Source organism: Paroedura picta, chromosome 1 (assembly GCF_049243985.1).
Source record: "Paroedura picta isolate Pp20150507F chromosome 1, Ppicta_v3.0, whole genome shotgun sequence".
Classification (NCBI taxonomy): Eukaryota; Metazoa; Chordata; class Lepidosauria; order Squamata; family Gekkonidae; genus Paroedura; species Paroedura picta.
Window position 1 is genome coordinate 195,177,231 of NC_135369.1, and position 22,212 is coordinate 195,199,442.

Genomic DNA, 22,212 nt, shown 5'->3' on the forward strand with positions numbered 1-22,212 from the left:
CCCACACCGAGGGCCCCTTTGACACCATTTTCTACCTGGCAGCTGCCTACTGAAGCCCACGACCGGAACGGAAGCGGTGGAATCAGTGCTGCTGCGGCCGTGGGGAAGAGCAAGAGCCCAGGAGCACCCTAAAGACCGACAACATCTGGGGCACGGTAAGAGCTTCTGGGAGTCACTGCTCAGTTCTTCAAATACCCGAAGGAGATCTGAAGTTCCTCCCCTGCCTTTAAGGAGGTCCTTTTCTGCTGCCACAGACAAATACGGCCAACCCCTCTTCATCTATCTGTGGAAGCAGATTCCAGATCAAATCAAGCCTGAACTCTCCCTAGAACAGGGGTAGTCAAACTACAGCCCTCCAGATGTCCGTGGACTACAATTCCCATGAGCCCCTGCCAGCATTCGCTGGCAGGGGCTCATGGGAAATGTAGTCCACGGACATCTGGAGGGCTGCAGTTTGACTACCCCTGCCCTAAAAGCTAAAGTGACTTAACCAAGGCTGTTGTTCGTTATGTGAAGGCCAGAGTAACGGGCAAAGACAATAAGACTAGGAAAAGTCAAAGACAGCAAGAAAAGAGCCAGACCCCAGGGGACGGATTGAACCTAGAAGAAGAAGAAGAAGAGTTGGTTCTTATATGCCGCTTTTCCCTACCCGAAGGAGGCTCAAAGCAGCTTACAGTCACCTTCCCATTCCTCTCCCTATCCAGGAAGGGCCAGCCCTCCATTTGCCAGACGTGGGCAAGGCTGTCCAGAGCAGGATGTTACGGGGGCTGTGCATTTACAGGGTCGTCACAGGTCAGAAGCGACTCATGGTCCCTTGATGAGTACACAAGGGGTGTGTTCTGAGCTGGAAGCAACTGCAAAATCATTCTGCTGTTCTTAAAAGCCAATTTACACCTCATCCTAGCTGGCCAAGCCCACTCTGCCAAGCTGGCCTTTTCACAGGAGAGGCGGACTTCGACAACCACCACCTCTCCGAACAGCTGGCCTGACTTTCTTTCTTCTAAAAGTCACCTAGCCTTTCCTACACAGTAGCTCAACGGAGCCTCCCGACGGTGCCTTATCCTCCACAGTATTTTTACGCAGGGTGCAAGCCTCTGGGGTGAAGCAGTGGGGCAGGGCAAATCCTCCAACAGCCCTGCCCCATGCAGAGTTACTTCAAGGCCACCGAGTAGGGTCGGGGTGGGAAATGCTGTCAGGCAGGGCAAACCCAGAGACCTCCAGAGGCGGCTTCCCCTTGCCTGCCTCTGCGTAGCAACTCTGGCCTTGCTAGGTAGTCCCCCATCCAAGGACTGCGCCATCCAGGCCATGGTCAGACTAACTGTGCACGGAATCGCACTCACTCGCCCTAACTAGCCCCTTGACCCAGCCCACGATGCATATGCAATCAGGTAGCAGGAAAACAAAATGACAATGTCCACGCCTGTCATCTCCATCCCTGGGACGGAGTAACACAGCCCTTCCTCCAGGCCGTCAGAGAAATGGGGGATCCCGATGAAGTGACCATTCTTGCGATCAGGGCCCTGTCCGAACTCCCACAGTTCCGCGGGGCCTGCAAAAGGGAGCTCCTCCACCAGGCGTTTGCCTGAGACCGACCACAGGTCCCCCCACCTCTGACCCCCCCCCCCCGCCACCTCCGTGGCCTGAACCAGTCTGGCCTCTTTAAGGGCCTTAGCTAAGTTCCTGTTCCTGTTATATTGTTGTTTAGGATAACTGAAATTGTGTTATTTAGATTATTGTTGTTGTTGTATTGGTTTATGTTATATATTAATTCGTTCCATGTGTCCCCCATGTTGTACGTAAACCGTCCTGAGCCATATGGAAGGGCGGCATAGAAATAAAATTAAATAAATAAATAAAGCAAGCATCTTGGCACAAAAGTCCACAGCTAAAGAGGTCTTCTCCGCGGAGGGGAAAGGTGACTGTTGACAGAGGCGCAGGTGAAGATTTAAACTGAGACTGCTGCACCGTGCAGAAAAGCAAAGCAAAAACGAAGAGACGAAACGTGGCAAGACGGAGTGGCCCGAGCGCAAATTACCGTATTTGCCGGCGTATAAGACGACCCCCCAACATTTCCACTCAAAATACAGACTATGGGCCACTATGGGCAGCTCTGTCTACCCCAACTGAAGTGCACGGGCGTATAGGACGACCCCCCCACTTGGGGCATGTTTTTCAGGGGGGAAAAGTGGTCTTATACGCCAGCAAATACTGTCAGTGCCAAATAGCCCTGCAAGGCCTGAAAGATGGCAGCACAAGCCCCACACGGACTGAAGTCCTTCAAAGTTTCTTGCTTGCTTTAAGGACGATGTTGGATGTGCACCATGTATAAAAACTCTGTAATCTCTCACCCCCCCCCCACCCTGCAGTTTTGCTAGTGAACTGATGGTGCCACCGAATCCCCTTCAGCTGCTTGAACAAAATGCCACCCCTGACCATCGCATGCGCATTTAATGCAGACAGGTGCATTGAGAAGCACCAGACTCTCCGAACTCCCGATCCTCCTGAGATCTGCATTACGTAACCCATAATGACAGTTTCTGAAGCACAGGGGGAAACCAGACCCCCCCCCCAGCCCCCCTCTGTGTTTTTTCTCCCTCCCTCCAGGTATTTATAATTACTCAGCTGGAGTCTGTATTTTCAACCTTGCTATAAAATCTTTTCCCCAAAGATACTTTGTTATTAACCCCCCCCCAATCCACACTGCAGACCCTTAATAAAATTCCCTGGGGAGGGGGGGCAGGAATTCAAATGAAGAATAGCTGTTTTGTTTGTCCCCTGCTTTTCACTACCCGGAGGAGTCTCAGAGCGGCTGACAATCACTTTCCCTTCCTCTCCCCACAACAGACACCCTGTGAGGCAGGTGGGGTTCAGAGAGCTCTGAGGGAGCTGTGACTGGCTCAAGGTCACCCCGCTGACTGCAGGTGGAGGAGTGGAGATCCAAACCTGGCTCTCCAGATTAGAGCCTGCCACTCTTAACCACGACACTCTTGGTAGCATCAAAATTAGCCTTTAAAAAACGCACACTAGAAACTAAGCCAGTGAGTATGCTGGGCCAGGACTGTAACACTTAGCCAAATTCTTGCAATAAAAAAAGAAGTTACTTCTCTCAGGAAATGCACTTGGGGAACGGGACAGCCGTGAACCATCATTGCAGCAAAAGGGAACCCATTTTTTTTTGCCTAGCCTGGGCTGAACCAAAGCAGTCAGAGGTTGAGAACTTACTGTATCAGTTCTGTACTGATTTCTGAGCATGCTTATGGACTCTGAAAGTATCTGCCCATCTTCTGGAGGCTAACCGATGACCAGTGACAGCGCGCCCTCCATGTCCTAACTACAGTCAAGGGGTAGTCAAACTGTGGCCTTCCAGATGTCCATGGACTACAATTCCCATGAGCCTCTGCCAGCAAATGCTGGCAGGGTCTCATGGGAATTGTAGTCCATGGACATCTGGAGGGCCACAGTTTGACTACCCCTGGCCAAGAGACTTGTATTGCAACACAGGGGAGAGACATGCCCATTTCGGGTAAATCAGTGGATTGGGGCCTTTTTAAAGTTTTGTTTCTACTGTATATTTTTTCCTTTTTTATTAGTTACCAGATTTGAGGGGTTTTCCCCCTTCTTGATTTTTCTGGTTCTTTTTTACAAAAAACATTTTAATTAAATATATATATTAATAATAAAAAATGGGAAATTGCCTTGTTCAGCTGCAAAATGATTACACCAAAATTAGCACCCTGGAAGAGACTATAATGAGTTTCCAGAATCAAACAAGAGCCCAGAGGTTCCAAGGGAAGACCCCAGAGCCCCTTCACACACACTCAATGACACCCTTTCTGTGCACTTTGCCATGGGATTGCAATGTGCAAAATCCACCCTGCAGGAGTCGCTGGAGTGGACTGCAACTGCATTAATTCAGCCAATGAGAAAGCATCCTTGCAAGACCATTTCTTATCATATGGAAGGGTTTATTTAATGTGCTGCTTTATATTTATTATTGTAAGCCCTCGTGGGTCCGAGTCTCCCTTCGTCAGATGCGCTGCGGCATGCATCTGTCAGGCCAAAACTTTTACATGCAAAACACAAGCACTGCTCTTCACAGAACTAACCCTCCTCACTTCAGAAACGACTCTGAGCACAGCCTTCGTTGAGTCGCAGACGCAAACGGGGCAGGAAAAAAGAAAATCCGTTTCTCCCAACCATCGCCAATTCCTGTTGATCATTATAACAGTTTTTAAATGTCCAAAGCTTTCCCCGCATATTATCTTCCAATCTTCACAACAAAACTGGACAGGTAGGCTAACCTGATACGAGGGCAGGAGAGCTGAAATGGCTTCTTTGGAAACCTCATTTATAGATTGCTCTCATTTTAGGGGAGAGCCCATCCGAGCTCTGCAAGGAGCTACGAACCACTGGAGGGGGGGGGGGAGAAGGCATTAATTTTGGGTACTGGTGGCGTTAGGGGGAATGAGACGTCCTTTGCTCAGCACTGGAGAGATGATTGGCAGCACAGATTTTGCTTTTCAGGCTGCCTCAGCAGCAGCTGCCATCCCAGTAAACTCTTCCCCGCGTGCGGAAGGGAAGCTGCACAGCCGTTCTGTGCGTGGCTCAGCCTCCTGCGGCAGCCATTTCGCGGCAGGCCTGCTGCTGCTGCTGCTGCTGCTGGGGACCCCCTGAAGTCACCTCCAAACTGGCCGCTCTGTCCAGGGAGTCTTCACTCTCGCCATCTGGAGATCATTTGGGAACATGGGTTTGTGGCAGGGATGCCAACCTCCAGGGGGTGGCTGAAGATCGCCCGCTATTATAGCTGATCTCCAGGCAACAGAGATCGGTTTCCCTTGGAGAAAAGGGCTGCTTGGGGGGGGGGGATTTTGTGGCAGGTGCCCTCCCCGCCCCCCCCCCAAAAAAAATCTCCAGCCAGCTTTGGAAGCAGGGAAGAAACCCAGCAGTAAACTCTCTTCTGAAGAGCTCCTCTCTGTCTTTGCAAACTTTTCCAAATAGAATCCAGAAAACTTCCTGCACAGAACTTCAGCTGAGGATGTTTTCACTCCCAAACAATGCCAAACGTTAGGCCCACAGGGTGGCAGGGGCTCATGGTAACTGTAGTCCATGGACACCTGGGCGAGCTGCTAGGCGGCCACCCCTGCCCTAAGGCCTGCCCTTGGAAGCTGCACTTTGTCATCTGGAGACTGGCTGTGATTCTGAGCGATCGCCAAGTCCCACCAGGATTCAAAGTCCAAAAAACTTATTTAATTTCAACATTTCATGCTTTGAGGGGGGGAGGTGCCTCACGCAGAGCCTCCACATTGGGTTGCCACCCTCCAGATGGCAGCTGGCCATTTCCTGGGATGACCTCAGGTGACAGAACTCAGTTCCCCCAGGAGAAAAGGGCCACCTTGGAAGGTGACATCGAATACCCCAATGAGGCCCCTCCCCTCCCCAAATCTCCCCTCCCCCCCTGAGCCTCCACCCCAAAATCACCAGGGGTTTCCCAACCTATACGGCGCCTAGGGTTGCCATCCTCCAGGCAGGGGACGGGAGATCTCCTGAAATCACAACTGATCTCCAGACCATTTCAAGCACTTATTCAGTTATAGTTTATTGAAAGCATTCGTTCCACTTTCCCTGGAGAACAGGGCTGCCTTGGAAGGCGGACCTCACAGCATTATACCCCATCGAGGTTCCAGCCTTCCCTAAATCCCACTCTTCCCCTTGAAACTTGGCCCTGTCCAAGGAGCACTCATTGACTGTGGAAATCGACAGCTGCAGACAGGCCTCCCGTGGGAAGAAAACTCAGTTAGGCAGGACCCCCTTTCCCCCCTCCTCCCCCCAGCCTAAAGAAGCTGCTCTAGGGGGAAAGGCGATGAGGGCCGATCCGGTCTGGGTTCCTCATCTGGTCAGGAACACCACTGGCTACTCTCAGGCAACACGCCAGAAGAGAGGAAACATCAAGTCCAGTCTCAGCGGTGATCCTGTCACCTCCACGGCCAATTCAGAGTCCAATTCTTGTACTTATACCTTGCTTTGCTGCTCAATGAAGAGCCAAAGCAGCATACAACACTGTTCTCCCCAGCTCCCTTCTACTCTCATAAGCAGTGAGGCTGAGAAGGTGAGTAGTGCCACATGACCCGAGGGCCTCCAGGGCGCCCAGGGGATTCGAACCCGGATCCTCCCAGATCCTAGTCCGACACTTGCACCGGTCCGCCATGCTGGCTTAACTACAGCTCTTGTTGGGGCTTGCAGAAGGCTGAGGTGGAGACTCCTTTCCCCAAACAGCCAAACATTTGACATTGACCTGGAAACCCCTCAAGAGTCACGGGGGACGAACCCTGTCCACACAGCCCCTCGTGGTCACATGGGGAGGAGGTGAGGTTGTCAAATCCAGGAGATTTAGGGGTGGGACCTCGGTGGGATACAATGCAGTCCCCCTCCCCCCCAGCATCTATTTTCACCAGGGGGTCCCCCCTGGAGGCTGGCCACCCAAAGGCAGAGGACAGAATCATAGAGTTGGAAGGGGCCGTACAGGCCATCTAGACAGGACCCATCCGCCTAGACCCTGATCGGCACCAGCACAGCTATTGCCTCAGTCCAGTTTTGGGCAGGGGCCGGACAACGGTTATTAAAAGCCGTCTGAAAAGAACCCCCATTTGGAACGGGCGGGGGGGGGAGAGAGATGGTAGCAGTTCTCTCCCTGCAGGAAGCATGCCCCCGTGTGTTCCCTTCGCTCCCCCTCCACTTCCTCCCTCCTCCCTGCCCGACTAGCCCTGCTTCCCTCAGTCAGCCTGGCTCCCGGCCAGCCCCCTTTACTGCCTCAGCACTCACGTCTCCCTTCCCTCCTCGCTCTGCCAGCAATGCACGGCTTCTGCAGGCGCTTGTTCGAGGACATCCACCTCCCTCCCTCCCTCCCTCTCCTCAGCTCCTCCTGCGCTCGCCTGCGGTTTCCATGGGCCTTCTGCACACCTTTCCCTGCGTCCGTCTGAGGCCTCAGCTGAGTCACCCCCACCCCGCCCAGTTGCCTCCGCATTCCCTTCCCTCGAGCTGCCCGGACTCCTCTTGCGGCCCAGCCTGTTTGTCCGGCTGACGGAGCTCTTCCTGTTCCTGCGGCCATAGGGCCAGCCTAGGAGGCCCTCGCGCTTCCACGCCGATGACGCTGCTCGCAAACATTCCGTGTCGACCTCCTGGCCACCCCAGAAATATCTTCCTCTAAAAGGCAGTGGGGCAGCTGAGGGGGGGGGGGTGAAGGGAGAGGCTCACCATCCGGGGCTTGACCCTGCTTGGCCTCTGAGATGTGATGGGAACAAGCTAGCCAAGGCCATCCAGGTCGGAGGAAGGGTTAACTCACAGTGCGGAGGACCCCACTCAGCGCCCAAGACAGCCAAAAACTCTGCTTTCGTGGTGAATCAAGGTCTTTCTTGGCCACTCTGCTCAGACTGGCAGTGGGTCTCCAATGTCTCAGGTGCAAAGCTTGCACATCAACTGCTACCTGGTCCTTTGAACTGGAGATGCTGCCTGGGATTGAACCTGGGACCTCCTGCCTGCCCAGCAGAGGCTCTGCCCCTGAGCCAGGGTCCCCTCCCAAAGCATGACGCTCAAACACACCGTGCTGCCCTCCACTGAATCAGACCCTGGTCCATCAAGCTCAGTCCTGTTCACTTGGCTGATGGGGGCTATCTGGAGTCCCCCCCCCTTTCGCACCGCCTGTTACCTGGACCTTTTCACTGGCTGAACCGGGACCCTCCGTGTAGCAAGCGGGGCTCTGCCGCTGAGCAATGCCCATGGCCATGCAGGTCTGTGAACCAAAACAAAACAAACCGAGCCAACTTCATTTTTCCTTTATTACGAGATGGGAGGTTATAACGTGCCGTGTTTCAAATCTTATGTCCTCGTTCAGGTTTAAAGGAGCAACGAAGGGGCCCTGTGCTGGATCAGCCCCTGGGAGGGTTCACCAAAGACAGTGTTCCTGAAGGCTCACACTTTTGGTTCCGCTCCATTTTCGAATTTCTGCCTTCCTGTTAACGGGATGCCCTGGCCTAGTTGTTGCATTTGTCGTTCACCACGAAAGCCAGCTGGAACAGGAGTGGCCAAACTGGCAGGGGCTCATGGTAATTGTAGTCCATAGACTTGTGCAGAACCACAGTCTGGCCACCCCTGGCCTAGAATCTCTGAGAAAGATGGAGCGCAAATAAATACGTGCGCTAAGTATTTGCAACAGTATTTAAGGGGCCATCCTTTAATTCGGCTATCCTCTCCTGCCACTCATTTTAAATTCCTGCGGTAAATGAATCCAACCTTTGTGCTCAAACTCACCTTTACAAACCACCACCACAATTCTTTGTTGACAGACGTGTGGCGGAGAACACAGGGTTGCATTTTTACCACAGGAGGTAGGTTTTGAGGAAGGAAGCAAGAAGCAGTGCTCTCCTAATGGCCCTTTCTCCCTTAAGGAATATGCAAAGGCTCCTATCAAATTCTTCCTGTTAGAAAAGGTTTAAATGCTGTAAAGTACTGAGGAGAGAAACAGGAGTGGCTCACACATACACACCCTTCTGCATTTTGTAGGACATAAATCAATGTTTACTTTTTTTTTTTTTTTGCATCGGGAAGGAGACCAGGAAGAACTCCAGTCCGGGAGCAAAATCCTGCCTGCTGCAAGCCGAGACACGGTAGTATTTTGTGCACAGAAGAGCTTCCATTTCACAAACGCAGGGGAGATGCTCTTCGTAAAGAACACGGGCAACAAAATAATCTGGAAAGGGACCAGAAATATCAGCTTCACAAGCATTTGGGGAGGAGAGGGCGATCCAGGCCTCACTTTCCAGTCGTAGCCGAGGAACTGCAGGCCTCCCTCGCGGGGGGGGGGGGCCAAGTACGAAGCTGCTTTCTCTCGACCACGACTGCCAAGTGATAAGACACTTCTGTGGAAGACGAGGTAACAAAAGTTCAACACAGCAGTGCCTGCCTCATAAATATTCAAATCCTGCAGGCTGTTAAGAAAGACACTGAAAACACGAGTCCCACTTCAGGAATCCCCCCCCCCACACACACACACACACACTCTGTGTTGCAATGGCCGTGCAAATACAAGCGAGGCCAGATTATAGCATTTTGGCTCACAGACGCCCGAGCGCCTCGGGAAGAAGGGAAAAACAGCTCACGGTTCCAAAGCCACCACCAACAAAAAAACTATTAAAAGTAAGTATCCGGGCAAATTCAAACAGGGGAATTGTGTTTAAACGCAAGGAGAGGAGGAAACCCCTTTTTAAAAACCCGTCAGCCTCCAAGACCTTTTGATGAGATGATATTAAGGCGGGACTCTCCTGCCAACCACCGAACAACGGAAGGACTTTGCTTTGCATCTCCCTGCACTTTTACAAGGCAAACCTGCCCAGAGGCATTTAAAAAACTCGTTGGACCTGTTGATTGACTTTGCTGTGCAGCTTGCTTCAAATGCGTCCTCTTCCCAACATGTTTACCTCCCATCCTGGCCTTTCCTTTCCTTTCTGCTGCTCCTTATGCACAAGGAGGGAAGCAAAAGATTTCAAAGGATGATGCCGGAGACGGGCGCAGAAGCAGCCCACGTTCGCCAGGCTGAATGCTCCTTAGGACTTCTGACACAAAGTCCTTGGGGCCACACTCGCACAAGCGCACCCCAGAAGCCTTCGTCTCCCTCAGAAGCCACCCTTGTGGAGGGGACCTCAGCGATGACAGGAAACGCTTCTGAAGCGGAAGCATGCAGAAATGAGGCCCACAGGCCATCCAAGCCGGGATCCTCTGCTCCCTCGTTCCCCAGGATCTCAGGCGGAGGTCTTTGCCACCCCCCACTGCCTGGCCCTTTCAGAGGGAGATTCCACCCAGCCACAGTCCCTCTCCTCCACTTGCTCACAGCGGTCGCCTCTGTTGTAATTGCAGGAGAGCAACCTTGTGAGTCTGCATCACACCACGACTCCATGCCAAACACCTCCAGATAGCCACAAAACAACAGCCAGCCAGTGTGGGCCAGCGGTTAAAGTGTCGAACTCGGGAGCATCAGGTTCGAATCCCCACTTGTGCCCTGGAAGCTTGCTGGGTGACCTGGGCCAGTGACATACTTTCAGCCTACCCCACCTCACAGGGTCGTTGTGAGGGGAAAGGTGGAGGAGAGGGGAATGACACAGGGTGCTTTGGGTCCCCACTGGGGCAAAAGGTGGGGTGGAAATAAAAGGAAATGAACGAAATAGCTGTAAGCACCCCAAGCGCTGTCCACCACCCCGGAGGGTGTAAAGGCCATCGTCCTTTGCAGTCCCCGTTCTCCAATTCAAACTCCCGTGACACTCTTTCAGTTTCATTAAAACGCCCGGCAGTTCCAGTAAACGCCTCTGCGAGGAAGGCCAGGGGGGCAACTCCTTCCCCGTTTCACTGAGGTGAAGGGCAGGAAGAGATTTCCAGATTGGCCCCGTGTAGCTTTGCCAGACAATGCCGAAGGGAAGCTGAACGATAACATTCCTCTACAACACAGTGGTGTCGTGGTTAAGCACCGATTCCCTACGCCTCCTCCACATGCAGACAGTTAGGTGACCTTGGGCCTGTCACAGTTCTCTCAGAGCTCCCCCCCTCCACAGGGTGTCTACTGTGGGGAGAGAAAAGGTAGGCGATTGTAAGCCGCTTTAAGAACTGCCGCGAGTCAGCTTGCTGGGAGCGGTGGTATATAAATTTAATTATAATATAAAATAAATAAATAAGCGGGGTAAAAAAAACAGCTTTTCTTCTTCGTTCCACCCAGTTCCCAGCCTGAACACGCCACCTTCTTCCTTAAGAGCTTGGCCACCCAAGTCCCTTTTTAATCACTCGCTGTTGAGCACCAACTTAGTACTGCAGAGCCAAATGGCTTCTAAAATAATGTCACACATCGGTCTGGTCAGGCTGGATTTTTGAACGAAAAGGCAAGAGAGGGTTCAGCACCCCTTATTGGCCCTTTTAGCGGCGATGCTCAGCTGCCGTCTCTTCTCCCTCCCGGTCTTAAATAAGCGCCAGGTATAACGGCGTGCAACCTTATAACAGGAAAACCTTAACAGCTTTGTGAAATGGGAGGGGGGTGCAGCAGGAGTACCACCTCAGCAACGCACACAAGATTGGATCATTGGCACAAGCCCACAGCTGTTCAAAGTCGGACACATGAATACACATCACAGCGGCTTATACCTAATCAGACCTCTAGTCCAGGTCAACTCAGACTGCCAATAGCTCTCCAGCGTCTCAGGTGAGGGTCTTTCACGCCACCTGGTCCTTTAAGTGGAGATGTGGGGCATTGAACCTGGGACCTTCTGCATGGCAGGCAGAGGCTCCGCCCCTCAGCCACAGCCCCTCCTGTCTAGGGATTCCCCAAGTATCCATGAAATTCCCCGAGCAGCTAATTGATTCCTCTCTTAGCCTCTGCGCTCAATGGGAAACCACAACAGCAACATCATAGGGCCAAAAACATGGCCGGAGACAGTCAAATGGGTGCTGGGTTGATGTGACAGAAGAACAGCCTTTCTGTACCCTCTGAAGAGCACGGGAAGGGGCCCGAGGCAAGAAAACTGCAGAACTGAAAAGGGATCATACAAGGGCAAGCCTGTAACCGTTCTGCCAGAGGCACGCTAGAAGCCTCCTCTCCACTGAATCAGACCTTCGGCTCATCAAGGTCAAGTTGGCAGCAGCTTTCCAGAGCTCAGGTGAAGGTCTTTCACATCCTCTCCTACCTGTACCCCGAACTCACCAAATGGCCACATCTGATGTTTAACCATGGAAAACAGCAGTAAGCTTTCTGACGCAAATGAAGATGCACCGTAAATTTCAGGGGAAGGCTAGTCTGCGTGCTCACACCCTGGTAACCCCAGTTGAGTGCCGAACAGAGTTGCCAGCTCTGGGTTGGGAAACACCTGGAAATTTGGGGAGGTGGGACCTGGCGGGGTTTGGAAAGGGAAGGGGCTTCAGCAAGTCATGTTGCTGTTGAGTCCGCCCAACAAAGCAGCCCTTCTGTCCTGGGACACTGATCTCTGCCACCTGGAGATTGACTGTAATGGTGGGAGATTTCCAGGTGCTACCTGGAGGTTGGCAACCATAGTGCTGGTGCCCAATGGTGACTTTAACCCTGACGTCCCTTTAGGTATCTCAGGCCACTCACTCTGGGATCAGCAACACTCTCCCACTCTTCTTCCCCAACGGGGCACAGCTGCCCCATTTCAGGAAAGTGGGCAAGAGCCCTGCCTGATGGGACTCATGGTGGGCAGGGGGCCCACCTGGGAGCAGAAGCTGAGAGCTTCCCCCAGGGATGGAAGCCTTTGGGCAGACGGCCACCGTGAATGTAGCTCTCCGCAGACTGTGGAGGGAGCGATGCTACTGGAGACCTCGTTCCTTCCTCTTGCTACCCACTGGGGCTTCCATCATTCTTGGCTCCTCCATTTTATCCTTACGACAACCCTGGGAGGTAGGCTAGGCTGAGAGTGTGTGACTGGGCCAAGGTCGTCCAGCAAGTTTCCATGGGGCACGAGTGGGGATTTGAACCCGCAATTCCCAGACACCAGTCCTACGCTCCTAAATACGACACCCTCTGGCTCTCTTTCAAGAGCTCTCTGAGGTTCGGCAGCTTCTCTTCCAACGGAGAAACGAATTGGACCATTACAACAGAATACTAGTTCACAAATACACCCAGTAGCACCACTGAGGCATCACCATATTAATACGCCCGTCCTCTGACTGTGACACGGCGTTTGAGCGGAGACCGATGTTTGACAGCCACAGGGGCCGGAAAGATAAACCGGGCAAACTTCTTTCTTTCTCCACCCTTAAAGGAAAAGCCATCTCCTTTCTATGCGAAAGGAAGAAAGTAAGGGAAGGGCCTTGGGATTGTCCTCTTGCCCCGAAGATGAGAAGGCCTTTGGACAAGGAATCCCTAACCCGACTCTTGCCCCTAGGCTCTGGCCCGGATGCCCAGGCTGGCCCAATTGCGTTCAGTCTCAGGGGCTAAGCAGGATCGGCCCGGTTAGCATTTGGGGCTGCTCAGGAAGCCCAGGGCCGCCACACACAAAAAGGCCACTGCAAGCTGTATCTACTCGATTCCCTTCTAACCCCAGGGATGTGAGAGTGGAGGCTAAGGGGAAAGTGGGTCCGACACTGGTCTTGTGCAATGCAAGGTCGATCAAGAACAAGGCTGTGACTCTGCAACACTTCTTTGCGGAGTCGAAGGCTGACCTTGCGTGCATAACGGAGCCCTGGCTGAGAGATGGAGAGGAGGTGGCCTTGAGAGAACTGGCCCCAGCAGGATACTCCGTTCTTCACCAATCCCGGACCCACAAGAGACGGGGGGGGGTGGCAATCTTGGTCCGGGAGGCTCTCTCCTACAGGGCTCTCCCGGGGCCGGAAATCGGTGGGGTGGAGTGTGGTGGTACTGAGTTGGGCTCGGTCGAGAGCTTGGCCATCTGGCTGGTATATTACCCGCCCAACGCCCCGCCAGATGCCCTGCCCTGCCTGCTGGAGGTGGCGGCCACCTGGGCGTTGCAGTTCCCCAGGCTTCTCGTCCTCTTCAGGACTTGGCGGGAACCTGGTGTCATCCATGGCGACACTGGGGCTTTCGCAATTTGTTGCTGGGCCCACCCATCAAGCCAGCCACACACTCGATCTGATTTTTGGTGCTGGGATAGAGGTGGTTCTGGATGCAGCCTTGGCTGTGCTGTGGTCAGACCACTATGACCTGCGGGCCCGGCTCAGGATACCACCCCCTCCCCAGTTGGGAGGCGGGCGGATTTTTGCCCACCCGCAGAGACTCATGGATCCGCTCAGTTTCCAGAATGCTCTGCGGGACCCGATGCCTCCTGGCGACTCACTTGCGGCCATGGTGGAGGACTGGCAGTCCCGCCTGACGGCTGCTATAGATGAGATCGCCCCTAAACGTCCTCTCTGCCCTCGACTCAAACGGGCCCCCTGGTACACGGGGGTGCTCCGGGAGAAGAAGAGGGAAGTGAGACGACGGGAGCGAGTGTGGCGGAAGACTCGTGACGAGGTTACAAGAACATCTTATCGCACGCTTATGAGGGCGTATGAGATGGCGGTGAAAGTGGCTAAACGTGAGTTCTTTGCCACGGAAATCGCGTCCGCAAGCTCTCGCCCGGCCCAATTATTCAGGGTAGTTAGATCACTCACCGCCCTTGAGGGGCGCCAAAATACTAGACAATTGGCACTCGGCTGCGAGGCATTTGCGAGCCATTTTGCGGATAAAGTCTTGTCACTCCGCCGCGACCTTCCCGCCGCAATTAATACAGTGAATGAACTGGAGACCTGTTGGCCGCCTTTGGCAGTGAGGTTTGATGGCTTCAGGCGGCTCCCTTCCTCTGAAGTGGACAAGTTGCTAGGTTCGGTCAGGGCGACCACCTGCCCACTGGACCCCTGTCCCTCTTGGCTCCTCAAGGGAGGTGGCCAGAAGATAGAAGGCCAGCTCAGAGACATCATCAACTCCTCCCTGAGTACGGGAGAGTTTCCTGAGCGGCTCAAGGAGGCGGTGGTCCACCCTCTCCTGAAGAAACCATCGCTGGACCCTGCCCAGTGTCACCCAGTGTCGCACTTAGCGTTCCTGGGCATGGTGGTGGAGAGGGCTGCAGCGGACCAGCACCTGGCATTCTTGGAGGAAACCTCGGCACTCGATCCATATCAGTCTGGCCTCCATCCTGGCCACGGGGTGGAGACGGTACTGGTCGCCCTGCTGGATGACCTCCGTCGCCAGCTGGATAGAGGCGGACCGGCCGTGCTGGTTCTATTGGACCTGTCAGTGGCCTTTGACATCATGGACCATGAGATCTTGGTCCACCACCTTGCCTGCACGGGGATACGGGGCACAGCCTTGTGCTGGATACGTTCCTTCCTCCAGAACCGGTCCCAGAGGGTTGCTGTGGGGGAAGAGCTCTCGCGGCTCTATAGACTCCCTTGCGGGGTCCCTCAGGGTGCGGTCCTCTCCCCTACATTGTTTAACATCTTTATGTGCCCTCTGGCCCAGCTGGTACGGAGCTTTGGGCTGGGTTGCCATCAGTACGCTGATGACACCCAGCTCTATGTCCTAATGGACGGCCACCCGAACTCCCCCCCCCCCGGAACCATTTGCCAGATGTTTGGAAGCAGTGTCTGAATGGTTCGAGCAGAGTCACCTGAAACTCAACCCCTCCAAGACGGAGGTCCTGTGGCTGGGGGGAAGGGGGCGGGAACAGGCAGCGCGTCTACCCACCCTAGCAGGGGTGCAACTTACCATCGTGCCCCAAGCTAGGAATTTGGGTGTGACCATTGATGCCTCCCTGACTATGGAAGCTCAGGTCAAGAGAGTATTTTTCTATCTTCGCCAGCATTTTTCTATCTTCGCCAAGCCCGGCTACTAGCGCCCTACCTGTCCCCTGACCACTTGGCCACAGTGATCCATGCGACAGTCACCTCCAGAATAGATTTCTGTAACTCGCTCTATGCGGGCCTACCCTTGTCCCTGACCCGGAAACTACAGCTGGTGCAAAATGCAGCTGCCAGGGTCCTCACTGGAACATCTTGGAGGGCCCACATCCAGCCGGTGCTGAGGCAGCTGCATTGGCTGCCAATTGCTGCCCGGATCCGGTTCAAGGTTTTGGTTTTAACCTTCAAGGCCATACGCGGGTTGGGACCCACATACTTGAGGGACCGCCTACCGCTCTATGCCCCCCGCAGGGCCTTACGCTCTGCGGGTGAGAACCTGTTGGTCGTCCCTGGCCCAAAGGAAGCGCGCCTAGCCTCGACCAGGGCCAGGGTCTTTTCAGTCCTGGCCCCTCCCTGGTGGAATGAGCTCCCGGGTGATCTGCGGGCCCTGCGGGATTTGTCAGCTTTCCGCAGGGCCTGTAAAACGGAGCTCTTCCACCAGGTCTATGGTTGAGGCTGGGGTCAGCAAATCAGGGACATCGCTCCCCCCCTAGGAGTTGGAGTGTACGCTACTCCCCTATCCTTTCCTCTTCACCTCTTTGATAATTGGGGGAGGGATGGGATTTTTAGCCGTCATGTTAGTAGATTGACGTTTTAATGGGAATTTTAACGGGGTTAGTTGTTGTGACCCGCCTCGAGCCTATTGGGAGAGGCGGGAAATAAATCTAATAATAATAATAAGAATAAGAATACTCATCTCTGCCCAGGCTAACTTGATCCTGTCAGGATCCTGTCAGGAAGCTGAGCACGGCCAACCCCGGTTAGTAGCCGGATGAGTGCAGGATTGCTACGCGGAGGCAGGCAATGGCCAACCCCTCCTGCTCCTAAAGACACTTCCACACACACAAAACAATCCGCATTGCAACGGGAACTGACTGGGTGAAATGGCAAAATCCGCTTGCAAACGGACCGCTGAAGGGGCTGGCTTCACGGCCTTGAAAATCCCATGGGGTCGCCAGAAGTCAGTTCCCCCTGGTAAACAGCTTTTTAGATTCCCCCCTCCAAGCCATGCAAACTTGCTTGCCCAGAAGGAACACAGGAAAAAAAGGAGGGGGGGGACAGGAGAAATGCAGACCCAGCAGAGAAAGGGCTCCTTCCGTGGCCTTCCAGATCTTGTGCAAAAGCACCCAGCACCCATGCCCTGCCTGCAGAGATCCCCCAAGCACCTGCGCTGCAAAAAGCAACGGGGGGGGGGGGGGGAGGTTATGTGCGAGCAGAGTCCCCACAAGGGGAACAGCAGAACTTCACAACATATGGTGCCTCCCCCTCCTCCACACCCCCTACGCCTGCTCTCCCACCAAAGTGTCAAAGTAAAAGTTTCCCCCTTCTCTGACAGACAAAAAAGAGCTCCCCCCCCTTTTTTTTTTAAGAGGAGGAGGAGGAAGAACAATCTGGCTGCCCCGGGGCCTGCGGACTTTCTCTTACCAGCCTGCAGCCACCGACCCTGGACTTTGCCCCCCCCCCCATCAAATAGTCTTTGGACTCTGCTGCAACCAGAGACTGCAGCTTCCGGCACGGTTCCTTTTCCTCCCTCGCTCTTTTTTGCCAAGAAGCGGATGCAACTGGAGCTGTCTCCACTTGTCCTCTCCTCCCAGACAGAAACTGTCTTTCCACAGAAGGCCCAGGGAAGAAGCGGTCTAAAGTGGGTCATCAGAACACGCCTGGACGCTTTGAAAGGATATCCCCCCCCCCCACACACACACACAACAATATTCTGCACGCTCCAGCGTAGGTTATGTAAATGCAACCCCCTCCACACACACACACACACTGCTAAATACCGCCTGCCACAGTGTCTCTCCTACTTCCGAAATGTGCAAAAGATATGAAATGAAGCTCTCTGTCATGCTCTTTTGCACCACTGATTCATACCAAAGAGCGAAGAAAGCCCAGTCGCTGTTATTAAAAGCAGTTCAGCAAGATAAGCTTCTGTGCCCCCCTCCCCCCCCCACCTGTACTGCTAAGTCCTAAAGTTTTGGGGACCAACTGCTTTTAGTAAGTGAAACAACTTTCAGTGAGCGATCTGCAAAAAACAAACCCAAAAAGTGGGGCGGGGGCGGGGGAATGAGCTTCAATCAATCTGATTTCATTATGTTTACATTTATTTATTTGAAACACCCATCAGCTTCCTACCTGCCTTGTAGAACTCAGAGGGGCTTACCATACCAACAAAACAACTGTTATTAAAAAACAAAAACACCTTCACACAGACCACTATTTATGCCCTAGAAGAAGAGCTGTTTTTATACCATGCTTCTTACCACCCAAAGGCTGCCAAAGTGGCTTACAACTGCCTTTCCTTCCCCCCCACTTCCCTACAACAGACAACGGGCAAGGTAGGCAGAACTGAGCGAGCTCTGAGAGAACTGTGACTGGCCCAAGGTCACTCAGTTGGCTGCACATGGAAGAGTGGGAATCAAACCCAGTCCTCTGATTTAGAGCAGGGGTAGTCAACCTGTGGTCCTCCAGATGTCCATGGAGTACAATTCCCATGAGCCCCTGCCAGCATTTGCGGGCAGGGGCTCATGGGAATTATAGTCCATGGACATCTGGAGGACCACAGGTTCACTACCCCTGGTTTAGAGGCCACCGTTTTTTAACCATGCTAGTTAGCATCTCTGAGTCTTTGGGGTAATCCGTGGTTTATCAAACAACAACAAAGGCACTGGGGGCTGTCTTTCTGCACAGCCTTCGGTAAGCGGGATCCCATCACTTCTAGGAAACTAAGGAGCGCTGGGGCTGGCTAGCACTAGGAATAGCAGGGCCCTAACGTGAGCAGAACACCACCGACCGTCTCTTGCTGGCAGCCGGACTATCTACGGATCTCCTCTCCACACATGTTGTATGGTAAACAAGAATGAAACGTAAGCACTAGGTGAGTAAACTACTACCAAAGAATTCTGTTATGCACAGCTACGTGTGAATGAGAAGTCAAACTAAGTCCCACCGTCTTGATAATCACAAGCTCAAGTCAGCCTTAAAAGTCACAACTAGATACCATTACACACACACACACACACAGTTTTTAAAACGGGGAAAGTGTGCAACATAGGCTAGAGCTTACACCAATTTCCTTTAATGCAATGTAGGGGGAAATTGTGCCTCTCTTTATTCCCCCCCCCCAAATGCTTTAGAGAGACACTCCAATTTGCAGGACGAGGGAAGAGGGATGCTACAACGGCTGGACAATCCTATCTCCATCTTCCAACTTCTGTGCCAGGGGTAGTCCAACGGCGGACCTCCAGATGTCCGTGGACTACCATTCCCAGCGTTTGCTGGCAGGGGCTCATGGGAACTGTAGTCCATGAACCTCTGGAGGGCCGCAATTTGACAACCCCTGCCCCAGCCCCACATACTCCCGATTCCCCCGCCCCTTCCATCTTAAGAGCAAGAAATGCTTGCCCTTAAAACTTAAACATCGATTTTCTTTGAAGGCCCTTTATCTGCCACAGGAGGAAGGAATGCCCGACGCTCCCCCAACCAAGGCCCCTGCCTCCTAATATCTCCTTGCCTGTGAGGGTCAAACGTTTATTGTGAAAAGAGCCTTATTAGCCATTATTATTATTATTATTATTATTATTATTAATATTGTTATATTCTCATCATGCGGCCTTCCTGCCCGTGCAACAGGCCCTGCTGACCAGTCTGAGCTGGCAGCCTCTTCTGGGGGGGGGGGGGGTCTGGCGCCCGCCCTGCGGGGCATCGGAAGGCGGGGCCGGGAGCCAGGCGGGCCCTCCCTGCGGGACCGGCGGGGGTTGGCAACAGGCCCCGGGCATCACGACCCGGCTGCCAAACTTCGGCGAGGGAACTTGTGCGGAAGGCGGCGGCGCTGGGCGGGGGTCCGGCCGGTTCCCCGTCGGAAGAAGAAGCCCTGGGCCCCGAAGACCCTGGAGGCGCCGCGCAAGCAACCCCGAGCCCAGGTCTGGGGCCGGAAGGAGGGCGGCGCGGCCGAGGCCGGACCCCGCAGAGACCCCGCCACAGGCATCCTCCGCCTCGGCCCGCAGCTCCCAGTTCTGGGCAGGGGCTCCCGGGAGTTGGCAACCCCACCGGAGAGGGTTCCCTTTCCCCCACCCCTCGGGCACCCCACTTCCGCCAAGGGGGGCCCCCTGCAGCACGCTCGCTGCGCAGGCCGGGAAGGCGGTGGCTCCGCGGGGCAGGCACCAGGGCCGCCCGGGAGGATTCTCCCGGCCAGCCCCAAAGACCCTCCCTCCCTCCCCCCGAGGGCGGCGGGGCTGCGCCTGCAACTTGGCCGAGTTGCGTGTGAGCGAGTGTGTGCTGCGTGTGCAAAGCCGGGCGGTAAACAGGGCTGGCGGGGGGGTGGGGGTCCCGTGGGGGCCACTCACCGCGGGCAGCGCCTCTCGCCGTCCTTCCGCGCGCAGCATGGGCGGTGGGGGGGGATGGCGTGGGGGGGCGTCTGCTGCCCTCCGGCTGCCTCTCGCCGTCCCCGCTAGGCGCCCGCCGCCCGCTCCATCTGGCGCTCCCTCCTCCTCCTCCTCCTCCTCCCTCCCTCCCTCGCGGGGCGGGGCCAGGCGGGGCGGGGCGGCTGCAGCTGGCGGGGGCAGGGCCAACCCTCCGGGGCCGCCGCGATCACGAAGCCAGACGCAAGGGGGCGGGGGGAGCGGGAGGGGCGGGGCCACGGGGGCGCCCGCCCTCGCTCCCGTCCCAGCCCCGCCCCCTGCCGCTCCGGCTCCCGCAGGGGGAGGGGCGGAGGCTCAGCCCCTCCCCCCACACGGCAGGCCCCGCCCGGCCCAGCGCCGCTCCCGGCAGGGAAGGGGAGGGGGGATGACGGGGGGGGGGAAAGGCCAGCCCCGTCCCAGAATGGATCCGCCGTCGAGCCCCCTCGCAGGCCTTGGCGGGCGGGGCAGGCGGCCTGGCTCCCCCCCAGGTGCGGACGGGATCCGGGAATTCCCCCCCCCCCGAAAGGTGCCCTCGGTCCGTTCGTCAGCCCCCCTCCCCCCACGCCTCCCCCTTGCCTCCCCTTCACCCGCACCACAGCCCTGCCAGGGAGGCCAAGCAACGCTAGGTGGTCCAAGCCCCCCCTCCGTGGCCCGGGGAGCCTTCAGACGGCGCCTGGCAGGGCCGCCCCCCCCCCCCACTCAGCCGTCGCGCCTCAGCCGGAAGCAAAGTTAGGGGGGGGGGGCTGCAGTCGTCCTTTGGCCAGGGACAAGTTTTAATTAAATGGCCCCCAAAATGGGACCTTCCCAAAGTCGCCCCTTTGACGGAGGGAGGTCCTTGCAGGGGCTTGTCCAGGGGCTGAGGCCGCCCGCAGCTGCAAAGAAATGAGCGGTAGAGAAATCTAAATGAATAAATAAATAATCTCAGGGCTCTCTCAGCCCCACCTCCCTCACAGGGTGTCTGTTGTGGGGAGAGGAAAGGGAAGGTGAATGGAAGCCGCTTTGAGCCTCCTTCGGGTAGGGAAAAGCAGCATAGAAGAACCAAGTTGCCTTCTTCTTCTTCAGTAATCTCAGGGCTCTCTCATAGAATCAGAGTTGGAAGGGGCCATACAGGCCATCTAGTCCAACCCCCTGCTCAACGCAGGATCAGCCCGAAGCATCCTAAAGTGTCTGTTGTGGGGAGAAGAAAGGGAAGGCGTCTGCCCCTTTGAGACTCCTTCAGGCAGAGAAAAGCGGCATATAAGAACCAACTCTTCTTCTTCCGTAATATCAGGGCTCTCTCAGCCTCACCTCCCTCACAGGGTGTCTGTTGTGGGGAGAGGAAAGGGAAGGCGACTGGAAGCCGCTTTGAGACTCCTTCGGGTAGAGAAAAGCGGCATACAAGAGCCAACTCTATCAAGGGAGGCCTTGTGGCCCAGTGGCCGAATAGGGGCAGGAGATCCCAGGTTCAGTCCCCATCAACCTGAGACCCTGGAGAACTGCTGCTGGTTTGAGTAGGCAAGAGTGGTCTTGGAGGACTGAGACTTTGCTTCAGGATAAAGCCGCACCATGTGAGGAAATTTCTCAGGTGTCCCTACTCAGCCTCCACGGCCCTTTCTGAACAAGCTCTAACCTCGCCTAGACCACTGCAAAGTAGTGAAGGAGAGTGTTTCTGCCCTGATGTTGCCTTGAATATTCCAGGATCAAGCCGTGCAGGACCCAGCGGGAGGCCCTTGCGCCAGGAGGGCTGGTAGGATCCACCGGCAGCCTTGCCTAAGGCAGCAGCGACTGCCTCTCAAACCAGAGCTGCCCAGAGCTGAATCCGCGGCCTGCTGGAGAGCTTTCCCAGGTGGGCAAGGCAGGAAGCGCGCCAGGGGAAGAGGCCCTTCTCCCCCAGGCCAGACGAGAGGCACACTCATTCCCCACTCAGAGCGGGCAGCCTGTGCACACCCACCCGTGCCAAGTTGTACGGTCTGGGGAAAGGATGGGCACGATCACGCAGGGAAAGGCTCGCTTTGCTCACAGCAGCCAAAACTATGCCAGGCACGCCAACTATTTGACAACTCGAAACCGATCAACAAGTCCCAAGCGGGCCAGGCCTGCCGACTAGTAGCTTCGGGAAGAACAGGCGGAGATCTCCCTCTCTGCCACACCCCCTCTCCCCGGAAGAGGAGCTGGGGAGTGCCGGCAAAGGGGAGCGACGGGGCTTCCCTCCCAGACCTGAGTGTGGCCCAGGGGGAGGGGAAAGTTGTGTCTGTCACTCAACTTGCCTGCTGGCCTCTCCCCCCCCCCCCCCGAGCCAAGATCTGTAATTCTGAAGTTGGAATCTATCCCCTGATTAAAAAAAAAATAGCAGTTGAGCAGTGTCTATAATGTCATTGCTCTCATCTAATACCAAAGG

At 55.1% G+C, this 22,212-nt stretch overlaps 2 protein-coding genes across 3 annotated transcripts in view; one reads left to right on the forward strand and one right to left on the reverse strand.

The window, feature by feature from the left end:
• SERTAD2 (SERTA domain containing 2) overlaps window positions 1–19,920 on the reverse strand; it is a 51,696-nt gene extending 31,776 nt beyond the window's left edge. The window contains exon 1 of one of the 2 annotated variants that reach the window (XM_077315676.1): window positions 19,782–19,920. The gene's annotated coding sequence lies outside the window, so the exon portion shown is untranslated. Of the gene's footprint in view, window positions 1–7,702; window positions 7,725–19,781 lie in introns of those variants that run through there. The other variant, XM_077315685.1, reaches the window with a different exon arrangement.
• The window catches only part of AFTPH (aftiphilin), a 202,522-nt gene that overhangs the window by 108,535 nt on the left and 71,775 nt on the right, over window positions 1–22,212 (forward strand). The gene's annotated exons all lie outside the window — the stretch shown is intronic.